The following is a 15,911-nucleotide window of genomic DNA, read 5'->3' as shown; positions in this document are numbered from 1 at the left end:
CCGACAAGTGCCCTATCGTTTGAATGTAAAGATTGAACATTCTGATAAAGAGATTGAATTCTAGACCGGAGCACTGAATTGGTCTATAATGCTTTATAAGTATGGGTGGGGGGCGTAACTTTGGTCAGCTATTACTCCCTAACCATGAATGAGAAAGTAAAATGATTTCGTTTCCTCAAATACCCGACAAGTGCCCTATCGTTTGAATGTAAAGTTTGAACATTCTGATAAAGAGATTGAATTTTAGACCGGAGCACTGAATTGGTCTATAATGCTTTATAAGTATGGGTGGGGGGCGTAACTTTGGTCAGCTATTACTCCCTAACCACGAATGAGAAAGTAAAATGATTTCGTTTCCTCAAATACCCGACAAGTGCCCTATCGTTTGAATGTAAAGTTTGAACATTCTGATAAAGAGATTGAATTTTAGACCGGAGCACTGAATTGGTCTATAATGCTTTATAAGTATGGGTGGGGGGCGTAACTTTGGTCAGCTATTACTCCCTAACCACGAATGAGAAAGTAAAATGATTTCGTTTCCTCAAATACCCGACAAGTGCCCTATCGTTTGAATGTAAAGTTTGAACATTCTGATAAAGAGATTGAATTTTAGACCGGAGCACTGAATTGGTCTATAATGCTTTATAAGTATGGGTGGGGGGCGTAACTTTGGTCAGCTATTACTCCCTAACCACGAATGAGAAAGTAAAATGATTTCGTTTCCTCAAATACCCGACAAGTGCCCTATCGTTTGAATGTAAAGATTGAACATTCTGATAAAGAGATTGAATTCTAGACCGGAGCACTGAATTGGTCTATAATGCTTTATAAGTATGGGTGGGGGGCGTAACTTTGGTCAGCTATTACTCCCTAACCATGAATGAGAAAGTAAAATGATTTCGTTTCCTCAAATACCCGCCAAGTGCCCTATCGTTTGAATGTAAAGTTTGAACATTCTGATAAAGAGATTGAATTTTAGACCGGAGCACTGAATTGGTCTATAATGCTTTATAAGTATGGGTGGGGGGCGTAACTTTGGTCAGCTATTACTCCCTAACCACGAATGAGAAAGTAAAATGATTTCGTTTCCTCAAATACCCGACAAGTGCCCTATCGTTTGAATGTAAAGTTTGAACATTCTGATAAAGAGATTGAATTTTAGACCGGAGCGCTGAATTGGTCTATAATGCTTTATAAGTATGGGTGGGGGGCGTAACTTTGGTCAGCTATTACTCCCTAACCACGAATGAGAAAGTAAAATGATTTCGTTTCCTCAAATACCCGACAAGTGCCCTATCGTTTGAATGTAAAGTTTGAACATTCTGATAAAGAGATTGAATTTTAGACCGGAGCACTGAATTGGTCTATAATGCTTTATAAGTATGGGTGGGGGGCGTAACTTTGGTCAGCTATTACTCCCTAACCACGAATGAGAAAGTAAAATGATTTCGTTTCCTCAAATACCCGACAAGTGCCCTATCGTTTGAATGTAAAGTTTGAACATTCTGATAAAGAGATTGAATTTTAGACCGGAGCACTGAATTGGTCTATAATGCTTTATAAGTATGGGTGGGGGGCGTAACTTTGGTCAGCTATTACTCCCTAACCACGAATGAGAAAGTAAAATGATTTCGTTTCCTCAAATACCCGACAAGTGCCCTATCGTTTGAATGTAAATATTGAACATTCTGATAAAGAGATTGAATTCTAGACCGGAGCACTGAATTGGTCTATAATGCTTTATAAGTATGGGTGGGGGGCGTAACTTTGGTCAGCTATTACTCCCTAACCATGAATGAGAAAGTAAAATGATTTCGTTTCCTCAAATACCCGCCAAGTGCCCTATCGTTTGAATGTAAAGTTTGAACATTCTGATAAAGAGATTGAATTCTAGACCGGAGCACTGAATTGGTCTATAATGCTTTATAAGTATGGGTGGGGGGCGTAACTTTGGTCAGCTATTACTCCCTAACCACGAATGAGAAAGTAAAATGATTTCGTTTCCTCAAATACCCGACAAGTGCCCTATCGTTTGAATGTAAAGTTTGAACATTCTGATAAAGAGATTGAATTTTAGACCGGAGCGCTGAATTGGTCTATAATGCTTTATAAGTATGGGTGGGGGGCGTAACTTTGGTCAGCTATTACTACCTAACCACGAATGAGAAAGTAAAATGATTTCGTTTCCTCAAATACCCGACAAGTGCCCTATCGTTTGAATGTAAAGTTTGAACATTCTGATAAAGAGATTGAATTTTAGACCGGAGCGCTGAATTGGTCTATAATGCTTTATAAGTATGGGTGGGGGGCGTAACTTTGGTCAGCTATTACTCCCTAACCACGAATGAGAAAGTAAAATGATTTCGTTTCCTCAAATACCCGACAAGTGCCCTATCGTTTGAATGTAAAGTTTGAACATTCTGATAAAGAGATTGAATTTTAGACCGGAGCACTGAATTGGTCTATAATGCTTTATAAGTATGGGTGGGGGGCGTAACTTTGGTCAGCTATTACTCCCTAACCACGAATGAGAAAGTAAAATGATTTCGTTTCCTCAAATACCCGACAAGTGCCCTATCGTTTGAATGTAAAGTTTGAACATTCTGATAAAGAGATTGAATTTTAGACCGGAGCGCTGAATTGGTCTATAATGCTTTATAAGTATGGGTGGGGGGCGTAACTTTGGTCAGCTATTACTCCCTAACCACGAATGAGAAAGTAAAATGATTTCGTTTCCTCAAATACCCGACAAGTGCCCTATCGTTTGAATGTAAAGTTTGAACATTCTGATAAAGAGATTGAATTTTAGACCGGAGCGCTGAATTGGTCTATAATGCTTTATAAGTATGGGTGGGGGGCGTAACTTTGGTCAGCTATTACTCCCTAACCACGAATGAGAAAGTAAAATGATTTCGTTTCCTCAAATACCCGACAAGTGCCCTATCGTTTGAATGTAAAGTTTGAACATTCTGATAAAGAGATTGAATTTTAGACCGGAGCACTGAATTGGTCTATAATGCTTTATAAGTATGGGTGGGGGGCGTAACTTTGGTCAGCTATTACTCCCTAACCACGAATGAGAAAGTAAAATGATTTCGTTTCCTCAAATACCCGACAAGTGCCCTATCGTTTGAATGTAAAGATTGAACATTCTGATAAAGAGATTGAATTCTAGACCGGAGCACTGAATTGGTCTATAATGCTTTATAAGTATGGGTGGGGGGCGTAACTTTGGTCAGCTATTACTCCCTAACCATGAATGAGAAAGTAAAATGATTTCGTTTCCTCAAATACCCGACAAGTGCCCTATCGTTTGAATGTAAAGTTTGAACATTCTGATAAAGAGATTGAATTTTAGACCGGAGCACTGAATTGGTCTATAATGCTTTATAAGTATGGGTGGGGGGCGTAACTTTGGTCAGCTATTACTCCCTAACCACGAATGAGAAAGTAAAATGATTTCGTTTCCTCAAATACCCGACAAGTGCCCTATCGTTTGAATGTAAAGTTTGAACATTCTGATAAAGAGATTGAATTTTAGACCGGAGCACTGAATTGGTCTATAATGCTTTATAAGTATGGGTGGGGGGCGTAACTTTGGTCAGCTATTACTCCCTAACCACGAATGAGAAAGTAAAATGATTTCGTTTCCTCAAATACCCGACAAGTGCCCTATCGTTTGAATGTAAAGATTGAACATTCTGATAAAGAGATTGAATTCTAGACCGGAGCACTGAATTGGTCTATAATGCTTTATAAGTATGGGTGGGGGGCGTAACTTTGGTCAGCTATTACTCCCTAACCATGAATGAGAAAGTAAAATGATTTCGTTTCCTCAAATACCCGCCAAGTGCCCTATCGTTTGAATGTAAAGTTTGAACATTCTGATAAAGAGATTGAATTTTAGACCGGAGCACTGAATTGGTCTATAATGCTTTATAAGTATGGGTGGGGGGCGTAACTTTGGTCAGCTATTACTCCCTAACCACGAATGAGAAAGTAAAATGATTTCGTTTCCTCAAATACCCGACAAGTGCCCTATCGTTTGAATGTAAAGTTTGAACATTCTGATAAAGAGATTGAATTTTAGACCGGAGCGCTGAATTGGTCTATAATGCTTTATAAGTATGGGTGGGGGGCGTAACTTTGGTCAGCTATTACTCCCTAACCACGAATGAGAAAGTAAAATGATTTCGTTTCCTCAAATACCCGACAAGTGCCCTATCGTTTGAATGTAAAGTTTGAACATTCTGATAAAGAGATTGAATTTTAGACCGGAGCACTGAATTGGTCTATAATGCTTTATAAGTATGGGTGGGGGGCGTAACTTTGGTCAGCTATTACTCCCTAACCACGAATGAGAAAGTAAAATGATTTCGTTTCCTCAAATACCCGACAAGTGCCCTATCGTTTGAATGTAAAGTTTGAACATTCTGATAAAGAGATTGAATTTTAGACCGGAGCACTGAATTGGTCTATAATGCTTTATAAGTATGGGTGGGGGGCGTAACTTTGGTCAGCTATTACTCCCTAACCACGAATGAGAAAGTAAAATGATTTCGTTTCCTCAAATACCCGACAAGTGCCCTATCGTTTGAATGTAAATATTGAACATTCTGATAAAGAGATTGAATTCTAGACCGGAGCACTGAATTGGTCTATAATGCTTTATAAGTATGGGTGGGGGGCGTAACTTTGGTCAGCTATTACTCCCTAACCACGAATGAGAAAGTAAAATGATTTCGTTTCCTCAAATACCCGACAAGTGCCCTATCGTTTGAATGTAAAGTTTGAACATTCTGATAAAGAGATTGAATTTTAGACCGGAGCACTGAATTGGTCTATAATGCTTTATAAGTATGGGTGGGGGGCGTAACTTTGGTCAGCTATTACTCCCTAACCACGAATGAGAAAGTAAAATGATTTCGTTTCCTCAAATACCCGACAAGTGCCCTATCGTTTGAATGTAAATATTGAACATTCTGATAAAGAGATTGAATTCTAGACCGGAGCACTGAATTGGTCTATAATGCTTTATAAGTATGGGTGGGGGGCGTAACTTTGGTCAGCTATTACTCCCTAACCATGAATGAGAAAGTAAAATGATTTCGTTTCCTCAAATACCCGCCAAGTGCCCTATCGTTTGAATGTAAAGTTTGAACATTCTGATAAAGAGATTGAATTCTAGACCGGAGCACTGAATTGGTCTATAATGCTTTATAAGTATGGGTGGGGGGCGTAACTTTGGTCAGCTATTACTCCCTAACCACGAATGAGAAAGTAAAATGATTTCGTTTCCTCAAATACCCGACAAGTGCCCTATCGTTTGAATGTAAAGTTTGAACATTCTGATAAAGAGATTGAATTTTAGACCGGAGCGCTGAATTGGTCTATAATGCTTTATAAGTATGGGTGGGGGGCGTAACTTTGGTCAGCTATTACTACCTAACCACGAATGAGAAAGTAAAATGATTTCGTTTCCTCAAATACCCGACAAGTGCCCTATCGTTTGAATGTAAAGTTTGAACATTCTGATAAAGAGATTGAATTTTAGACCGGAGCGCTGAATTGGTCTATAATGCTTTATAAGTATGGGTGGGGGGCGTAACTTTGGTCAGCTATTACTCCCTAACCACGAATGAGAAAGTAAAATGATTTCGTTTCCTCAAATACCCGACAAGTGCCCTATCGTTTGAATGTAAAGTTTGAACATTCTGATAAAGAGATTGAATTTTAGACCGGAGCACTGAATTGGTCTATAATGCTTTATAAGTATGGGTGGGGGGCGTAACTTTGGTCAGCTATTACTCCCTAACCACGAATGAGAAAGTAAAATGATTTCGTTTCCTCAAATACCCGACAAGTGCCCTATCGTTTGAATGTAAAGTTTGAACATTCTGATAAAGAGATTGAATTTTAGACCGGAGCGCTGAATTGGTCTATAATGCTTTATAAGTATGGGTGGGGGGCGTAACTTTGGTCAGCTATTACTCCCTAACCACGAATGAGAAAGTAAAATGATTTCGTTTCCTCAAATACCCGACAAGTGCCCTATCGTTTGAATGTAAAGTTTGAACATTCTGATAAAGAGATTGAATTTTAGACCGGAGCGCTGAATTGGTCTATAATGCTTTATAAGTATGGGTGGGGGGCGTAACTTTGGTCAGCTATTACTCCCTAACCACGAATGAGAAAGTAAAATGATTTCGTTTCCTCAAATACCCGACAAGTGCCCTATCGTTTGAATGTAAAGTTTGAACATTCTGATAAAGAGATTGAATTTTAGACCGGAGCACTGAATTGGTCTATAATGCTTTATAAGTATGGGTGGGGGGCGTAACTTTGGTCAGCTATTACTCCCTAACCACGAATGAGAAAGTAAAATGATTTCGTTTCCTCAAATACCCGACAAGTGCCCTATCGTTTGAATGTAAAGATTGAACATTCTGATAAAGAGATTGAATTCTAGACCGGAGCACTGAATTGGTCTATAATGCTTTATAAGTATGGGTGGGGGGCGTAACTTTGGTCAGCTATTACTCCCTAACCATGAATGAGAAAGTAAAATGATTTCGTTTCCTCAAATACCCGACAAGTGCCCTATCGTTTGAATGTAAAGTTTGAACATTCTGATAAAGAGATTGAATTTTAGACCGGAGCACTGAATTGGTCTTAATAGCTTTATAAGTATGGGTGGGGGGCGTAACTTTGGTCAGCTATTACTCCTAACCACGAATGAGAAAGTAAAATGATTTCGTTTCCTCAAATACCCGACAAGTGCCCTATCGTTTGAATGTAAAGTTTGAACATTCTGATAAAGAGATTGAATTTTAGACCGGAGCACTGAATTGGTCTATAATGCTTTATAAGTATGGGTGGGGGGCGTAACTTTGGTCAGCTATTACTCCCTAACCACGAATGAGAAAGTAAAATGATTTCGTTTCCTCAAATACCCGACAAGTTGCCCTATCGTTTGAATGTAAAGATTGAACATTCTGATAAAGAGATTGAATTCTAGACCGGAGCACTGAATTGGTCTATAATGCTTTATAAGTATGGGTGGGGGGCGTAACTTTGGTCAGCTATTACTCCCTAACCATGAATGAGAAAGTAAAATGATTTCGTTTCCTCAAATACCCGCCAAGTGCCCTATCGTTTGAATGTAAAGTTTGAACATTCTGATAAAGAGATTGAATTTTAGACCGGAGCACTGAATTGGTCTATAATGCTTTATAAGTATGGGTGGGGGGCGTAACTTTGGTCAGCTATTACTCCCTAACCACGAATGAGAAAGTAAAATGATTTCGTTTCCTCAAATACCCGACAAGTGCCCTATCGTTTGAATGTAAAGTTTGAACATTCTGATAAAGAGATTGAATTTTAGACCGGAGCGCTGAATTGGTCTATAATGCTTTATAAGTATGGGTGGGGGGCGTAACTTTGGTCAGCTATTACTCCCTAACCACGAATGAGAAAGTAAAATGATTTCGTTTCCTCAAATACCCGACAAGTGCCCTATCGTTTGAATGTAAAGTTTGAACATTCTGATAAAGAGATTGAATTTTAGACCGGAGCACTGAATTGGTCTATAATGCTTTATAAGTATGGGTGGGGGGCGTAACTTTGGTCAGCTATTACTCCCTAACCACGAATGAGAAAGTAAAATGATTTCGTTTCCTCAAATACCCGACAAGTGCCCTATCGTTTGAATGTAAAGTTTGAACATTCTGATAAAGAGATTGAATTTTAGACCGGAGCACTGAATTGGTCTATAATGCTTTATAAGTATGGGTGGGGGGGCGTAACTTTGGTCAGCTATTACTCCCTAACCACGAATGAGAAAGTAAAATGATTTCGTTTCCTCAAATACCCGACAAGTGCCCTATCGTTTGAATGTAAATATTGAACATTCTGATAAAGAGATTGAATTCTAGACCGGAGCACTGAATTGGTCTATAATGCTTTATAAGTATGGGTGGGGGGCGTAACTTTGGTCAGCTATTACTCCCTAACCACTGAATGAGAAAGTAAAATGATTTCGTTTCCTCAAATACCCGCCAAGTGCCCTATCGTTTGAATGTAAAGTTTGAACATTCTGATAAAGAGATTGAATTTTAGACCGGAGCACTGAATTGGTCTATAATGCTTTATAAGTATGGGTGGGGGGCGTAACTTTGGTCAGCTATTACTCCCTAACCACGAATGAGAAAGTAAAATGATTTCGTTTCCTCAAATACCCGACAAGTGCCCTATCGTTTGAATGTAAAGTTTGAACATTCTGATAAAGAGATTGAATTTTAGACCGGAGCGCTGAATTGGTCTATAATGCTTTATAAGTATGGGTGGGGGCGTAACTTTGGTCAGCTATTACTACCTAACCACGAATGAGAAAGTAAAATGATTTCGTTTCCTCAAATACCCGACAAGTGCCCTATCGTTTGAATGTAAAGTTTGAACATTCTGATAAAGAGATTGAATTTTAGACCGGAGCGCTGAATTGGTCTATAATGCTTTATAAGTATGGGTGGGGGGCGTAACTTTGGTCAGCTATTACTCCCTAACCACGAATGAGAAAGTAAAATGATTTCGTTTCCTCAAATACCCGACAAGTGCCCTATCGTTTGAATGTAAAGTTTGAACATTCTGATAAAGAGATTGAATTTTAGACCGGAGCGCTGAATTGGTCTATAATGCTTTATAAGTATGGGTGGGGGGCGTAACTTTGGTCAGCTATTACTCCCTAACCACGAATGAGAAAGTAAAATGATTTCGTTTCCTCAAATACCCGACAAGTGCCCTATCGTTTGAATGTAAAGTTTGAACATTCTGATAAAGAGATTGAATTTTAGACCGGAGCAGCTGAATTGGTCTATAATGCTTTATAAGTATGGGTGGGGGGCGTAACTTTGGTCAGCTATTACTCCCTAACCACGAATGAGAAAGTAAAATGATTTCGTTTCCTCAAATACCCGACAAGTGCCCTATCGTTTGAATGTAAAGTTTGAACATTCTGATAAAGAGATTGAATTTTAGACCGGAGCACTGAATTGGTCTATAATGCTTTATAAGTATGGGTGGGGGGCGTAACTTTGGTCAGCTATTACTCCCTAACCACGAATGAGAAAGTAAAATGATTTCGTTTCCTCAAATACCCGACAAGTGCCCTATCGTTTGAATGTAAAGATTGAACATTCTGATAAAGAGATTGAATTCTAGACCGGAGCACTGAATTGGTCTATAATGCTTTATAAGTATGGGTGGGGGGCGTAACTTTGGTCAGCTATTACTCCCTAACCATGAATGAGAAAGTAAAATGATTTCGTTTCCTCAAATACCCGACAAGTGCCCTATCGTTTGAATGTAAAGTTTGAACATTCTGATAAAGAGATTGAATTTTAGACCGGAGCACTGAATTGGTCTATAATGCTTTATAAGTATGGGTGGGGGGCGTAACTTTGGTCAGCTATTACTCCCTAACCACGAATGAGAAAGTAAAATGATTTCGTTTCCTCAAATACCCGACAAGTGCCCTATCGTTTGAATGTAAAGTTTGAACATTCTGATAAAGAGATTGAATTTTAGACCGGAGCACTGAATTGGTCTATAATGCTTTATAAGTATGGGTGGGGGGCGTAACTTTGGTCAGCTATTACTCCCTAACCACGAATGCAGAAAGTAAAATGATTTCGTTTCCTCAAATACCCGACAAGTGCCCTATCGTTTGAATGTAAAGATTGAACATTCTGATAAAGAGATTGAATTCTAGACCGGAGCACTGAATTGGTCTATAATGCTTTATAAGTATGGGTGGGGGGCGTAACTTTGGTCAGCTATTACTCCCTAACCATGAATGAGAAAGTAAAATGATTTCGTTTCCTCAAATACCCGCCAAGTGCCCTATCGTTTGAATGTAAAGTTTGAACATTCTGATAAAGAGATTGAATTTTAGACCGGAGCACTGAATTGGTCTATAATGCTTTATAAGTATGGGTGGGGGGCGTAACTTTGGTCAGCTATTACTCCCTAACCACGAATGAGAAAGTAAAATGATTTCGTTTCCTCAAATACCCGACAAGTGCCCTATCGTTTGAATGTAAAGTTTGAACATTCTGATAAAGAGATTGAATTTTAGACCGGAGCGCTGAATTGGTCTATAATGCTTTATAAGTATGGGTGGGGGGCGTAACTTTGGTCAGCTATTACTCCCTAACCACGAATGAGAAAGTAAAATGATTTCGTTTCCTCAAATACCCGACAAGTGCCCTATCGTTTGAATGTAAAGTTTGAACATTCTGATAAAGAGATTGAATTTTAGACCGGAGCACTGAATTGGTCTATAATGCTTTATAAGTATGGGTGGGGGGCGTAACTTTGGTCAGCTATTACTCCCTAACCACGAATGAGAAAGTAAAATGATTTCGTTTCCTCAAATACCCGACAAGTGCCCTATCGTTTGAATGTAAAGTTTGAACATTCTGATAAAGAGATTGAATTTTAGACCGGAGCACTGAATTGGTCTATAATGCTTTATAAGTATGGGTGGGGGGCGTAACTTTGGTCAGCTATTACTCCCTAACCACGAATGAGAAAGTAAAATGATTTCGTTTCCTCAAATACCCGACAAGTGCCCTATCGTTTGAATGTAAATATTGAACATTCTGATAAAGAGATTGAATTCTAGACCGGAGCACTGAATTGGTCTATAATGCTTTATAAGTATGGGTGGGGGGCGTAACTTTGGTCAGCTATTACTCCCTAACCATGAATGAGAAAGTAAAATGATTTCGTTTCCTCAAATACCCGCCAAGTGCCCTATCGTTTGAATGTAAAGTTTGAACATTCTGATAAAGAGATTGAATTTTAGACCGGAGCACTGAATTGGTCTATAATGCTTTATAAGTATGGGTGGGGGGCGTAACTTTGGTCAGCTATTACTCCCTAACCACGAATGAGAAAGTAAAATGATTTCGTTTCCTCAAATACCCGACAAGTGCCCTATCGTTTGAATGTAAAGTTTGAACATTCTGATAAAGAGATTGAATTTTAGACCGGAGCGCTGAATTGGTCTATAATGCTTTATAAGTATGGGTGGGGGGCGTAACTTTGGTCAGCTATTACTACCTAACCACGAAGGAGAAAGTAAAATGATTTCGTTTCCTCAAATACCCGACAAGTGCCCTATCGTTTGAATGTAAAGTTTGAACATTCTGATAAAGAGATTGAATTTTAGACCGGAGCGCTGAATTGGTCTATAATGCTTTATAAGTATGGGTGGGGGGCGTAACTTTGGTCAGCTATTACTCCCTAACCACGAATGAGAAAGTAAAATGATTTCGTTTCCTCAAATACCCGACAAGTGCCCTATCGTTTGAATGTAAAGTTTGAACATTCTGATAAAGAGATTGAATTTTAGACCGGAGCACTGAATTGGTCTATAATGCTTTATAAGTATGGGTGGGGGGCGTAACTTTGGTCAGCTATTACTCCCTAACCACGAATGAGAAAGTAAAATGATTTCGTTTCCTCAAATACCCGACAAGTGCCCTATCGTTTGAATGTAAAGATTGAACATTCTGATAAAGAGATTGAATTCTAGACCGGAGCACTGAATTGGTCTATAATGCTTTATAAGTATGGGTGGGGGGCGTAACTTTGGTCAGCTATTACTCCCTAACCATGAATGAGAAAGTAAAATGATTTCGTTTCCTCAAATACCCGACAAGTGCCCTATCGTTTGAATGTAAAGTTTGAACATTCTGATAAAGAGATTGAATTTTAGACCGGAGCACTGAATTGGTCTATAATGCTTTATAAGTATGGGTGGGGGGCGTAACTTTGGTCAGCTATTACTCCCTAACCACGAATGAGAAAGTAAAATGATTTCGTTTCCTCAAATACCCGACAAGTGCCCTATCGTTTGAATGTAAAGTTTGAACATTCTGATAAAGAGATTGAATTTTAGACCGGAGCACTGAATTGGTCTATAATGCTTTATAAGTATGGGTGGGGGGCGTAACTTTGGTCAGCTATTACTCCCTAACCACGAATGAGAAAGTAAAATGATTTCGTTTCCTCAAATACCCGACAAGTGCCCTATCGTTTGAATGTATAGATTGAACATTCTGATAAAGAGATTGAATTCTAGACCGGAGCACTGAATTGGTCTATAATGCTTTATAAGTATGGGTGGGGGGCGTAACTTTGGTCAGCTATTACTCCCTAACCATGAATGAGAAAGTAAAATGATTTCGTTTCCTCAAATACCCGCCAAGTGCCCTATCGTTTGAATGTAAAGTTTGAACATTCTGATAAAGAGATTGAATTTTAGACCGGAGCACTGAATTGGTCTATAATGCTTTATAAGTATGGGTGGGGGGCGTAACTTTGGTCAGCTATTACTCCCTAACCACGAATGAGAAAGTAAAATGATTTCGTTTCCTCAAATACCCGACAAGTGCCCTATCGTTTGAATGTAAAGTTTGAACATTCTGATAAAGAGATTGAATTTTAGACCGGAGCGCTGAATTGGTCTATAATGCTTTATAAGTATGGGTGGGGGGCGTAACTTTGGTCAGCTATTACTCCCTAACCACGAATGAGAAAGTAAAATGATTTCGTTTCCTCAAATACCCGACAAGTGCCCTATCGTTTGAATGTAAAGTTTGAACATTCTGATAAAGAGATTGAATTTTAGACCGGAGCACTGAATTGGTCTATAATGCTTTATAAGTATGGGTGGGGGGCGTAACTTTGGTCAGCTATTACTCCCTAACCACGAATGAGAAAGTAAAATGATTTCGTTTCCTCAAATACCCGACAAGTGCCCTATCGTTTGAATGTAAAGTTTGAACATTCTGATAAAGAGATTGAATTTTAGACCGGAGCACTGAATTGGTCTATAATGCTTTATAAGTATGGGTGGGGGGCGTAACTTTGGTCAGCTATTACTCCCTAACCACGAATGAGAAAGTAAAATGATTTCGTTTCCTCAAATACCCGACAAGTGCCCTATCGTTTGAATGTAAATATTGAACATTCTGATAAAGAGATTGAATTCTAGACCGGAGCACTGAATTGGTCTATAATGCTTTATAAGTATGGGTGGGGGGCGTAACTTTGGTCAGCTATTACTCCCTAACCATGAATGAGAAAGTAAATGATTTCGTTTCCTCAAATACCCGCCAAGTGCCCTATCGTTTGAATGTAAAGTTTGAACATTCTGATAAAGAGATTGAATTTTAGACCGGAGCACTGAATTGGTCTATAATGCTTTATAAGTATGGGTGGGGGGCGTAACTTTGGTCAGCTATTACTCCCTAACCACGAATGAGAAAGTAAAATGATTTCGTTTCCTCAAATACCCGACAAGTGCCCTATTGTTTGAATGTAAAGTTTGAACATTCTGATAAAGAGATTGAATTTTAGACCGGAGCGCTGAATTGGTCTATAATGCTTTATAAGTATGGGTGGGGGGCGTAACTTTGGTCAGCTATTACTACCTAACCACGAATGAGAAAGTAAAATGATTTCGTTTCCTCAAATACCCGACAAGTGCCCTATCGTTTGAATGTAAAGTTTGAACATTCTGATAAAGAGATTGAATTTTAGACCGGAGCGCTGAATTGGTCTATAATGCTTTATAAGTATGGGTGGGGGGCGTAACTTTGGTCAGCTATTACTCCCTAACCACGAATGAGAAAGTAAAATGATTTCGTTTCCTCAAATACCCGACAAGTGCCCTATCGTTTGAATGTAAAGTTTGAACATTCTGATAAAGAGATTGAATTTTAGACCGGAGCACTGAATTGGTCTATAATGCTTTATAAGTATGGGTGGGGGGCGTAACTTTGGTCAGCTATTACTCCCTAACCACGAATGAGAAAGTAAAATGATTTCGTTTCCTCAAATACCCGACAAGTGCCCTATCGTTTGAATGTAAAGTTTGAACATTCTGATAAAGAGATTGAATTTTAGACCGGAGCACTGAATTGGTCTATAATGCTTTATAAGTATGGGTGGGGGGCGTAACTTTGGTCAGCTATTACTCCCTAACCACGAATGAGAAAGTAAAATGATTTCGTTTCCTCAAATACCCGACAAGTGCCCTATCGTTTGAATGTAAAGATTGAACATTCTGATAAAGAGATTGAATTCTAGACCGGAGCACTGAATTGGTCTATAATGCTTTATAAGTATGGGTGGGGGGCGTAACTTTGGTCAGCTATTACTCCCTAACCATGAATGAGAAAGTAAAATGATTTCGTTTCCTCAAATACCCGACAAGTGCCCTATCGTTTGAATGTAAAGTTTGAACATTCTGATAAAGAGATTGAATTTTAGACCGGAGCACTGAATTGGTCTATAATGCTTTATAAGTATGGGTGGGGGGCGTAACTTTGGTCAGCTATTACTCCCTAACCACGAATGAGAAAGTAAAATGATTTCGTTTCCTCAAATACCCGACAAGTGCCCTATCGTTTGAATGTAAAGTTTGAACATTCTGATAAAGAGATTGAATTTTAGACCGGAGCACTGAATTGGTCTATAATGCTTTATAAGTATGGGTGGGGGGCGTAACTTTGGTCAGCTATTACTCCCTAACCACGAATGAGAAAGTAAAATGATTTCGTTTCCTCAAATACCCGACAAGTGCCCTATCGTTTGAATGTAAAGTTTGAACATTCTGATAAAGAGATTGAATTTTAGACCGGAGCACTGAATTGGTCTATAATGCTTTATAAGTATGGGTGGGGGGCGTAACTTTGGTCAGCTATTACTCCCTAACCACGAATGAGAAAGTAAAATGATTTCGTTTCCTCAAATACCCGACAAGTGCCCTATCGTTTGAATGTAAAGATTGAACATTCTGATAAAGAGATTGAATTCTAGACCGGAGCACTGAATTGGTCTATAATGCTTTATAAGTATGGGTGGGGGGCGTAACTTTGGTCAGCTATTACTCCCTAACCATGAATGAGAAAGTAAAATGATTTCGTTTCCTCAAATACCCGCCAAGTGCCCTATCGTTTGAATGTAAAGTTTGAACATTCTGATAAAGAGATTGAATTTTAGACCGGAGCACTGAATTGGTCTATAATGCTTTATAAGTATGGGTGGGGGGCGTAACTTTGGTCAGCTATTACTCCCTAACCACGAATGAGAAAGTAAAATGATTTCGTTTCCTCAAATACCCGACAAGTGCCCTATCGTTTGAATGTAAATATTGAACATTCTGATAAAGAGATTGAATTTTAGACCGGAGCGCTGAATTGGTCTATAATGCTTTATAAGTATGGGTGGGGGGCGTAACTTTGGTCAGCTATTACTCCCTAACCACGAATGAGAAAGTAAAATGATTTCGTTTCCTCAAATACCCGACAAGTGCCCTATCGTTTGAATGTAAAGTTTGAACATTCTGATAAAGAGATTGAATTTTAGACCGGAGCACTGAATTGGTCTATAATGCTTTATAAGTATGGGTGGGGGGCGTAACTTTGGTCAGCTATTACTCCCTAACCACGAATGAGAAAGTAAAATGATTTCGTTTCCTCAAATACCCGACAAGTGCCCTATCGTTTGAATGTAAAGTTTGAACATTCTGATAAAGAGATTGAATTTTAGACCGGAGCACTGAATTGGTCTATAATGCTTTATAAGTATGGGTGGGGGGCGTAACTTTGGTCAGCTATTACTCCCTAACCACGAATGAGAAAGTAAAATGATTTCGTTTCCTCAAATACCCGACAAGTGCCCTATCGTTTGAATGTAAATATTGAACATTCTGATAAAGAGATTGAATTCTAGACCGGAGCACTGAATTGGTCTATAATGCTTTATAAGTATGGGTGGGGGGCGTAACTTTGGTCAGCTATTACTCCCTAACCATGAATGAGAAAGTAAAATGATTTCGT

The sequence above is a fragment of the Branchiostoma lanceolatum genome, chromosome 4 (genome assembly GCF_035083965.1).
Source record: "Branchiostoma lanceolatum isolate klBraLanc5 chromosome 4, klBraLanc5.hap2, whole genome shotgun sequence".
In the NCBI taxonomy this organism is placed as follows: domain Eukaryota; kingdom Metazoa; phylum Chordata; class Leptocardii; order Amphioxiformes; family Branchiostomatidae; genus Branchiostoma; species Branchiostoma lanceolatum.
The sequence above is the reverse complement of the archived record's forward strand: the minus strand, read 5'-3'. Positions refer to the sequence as shown.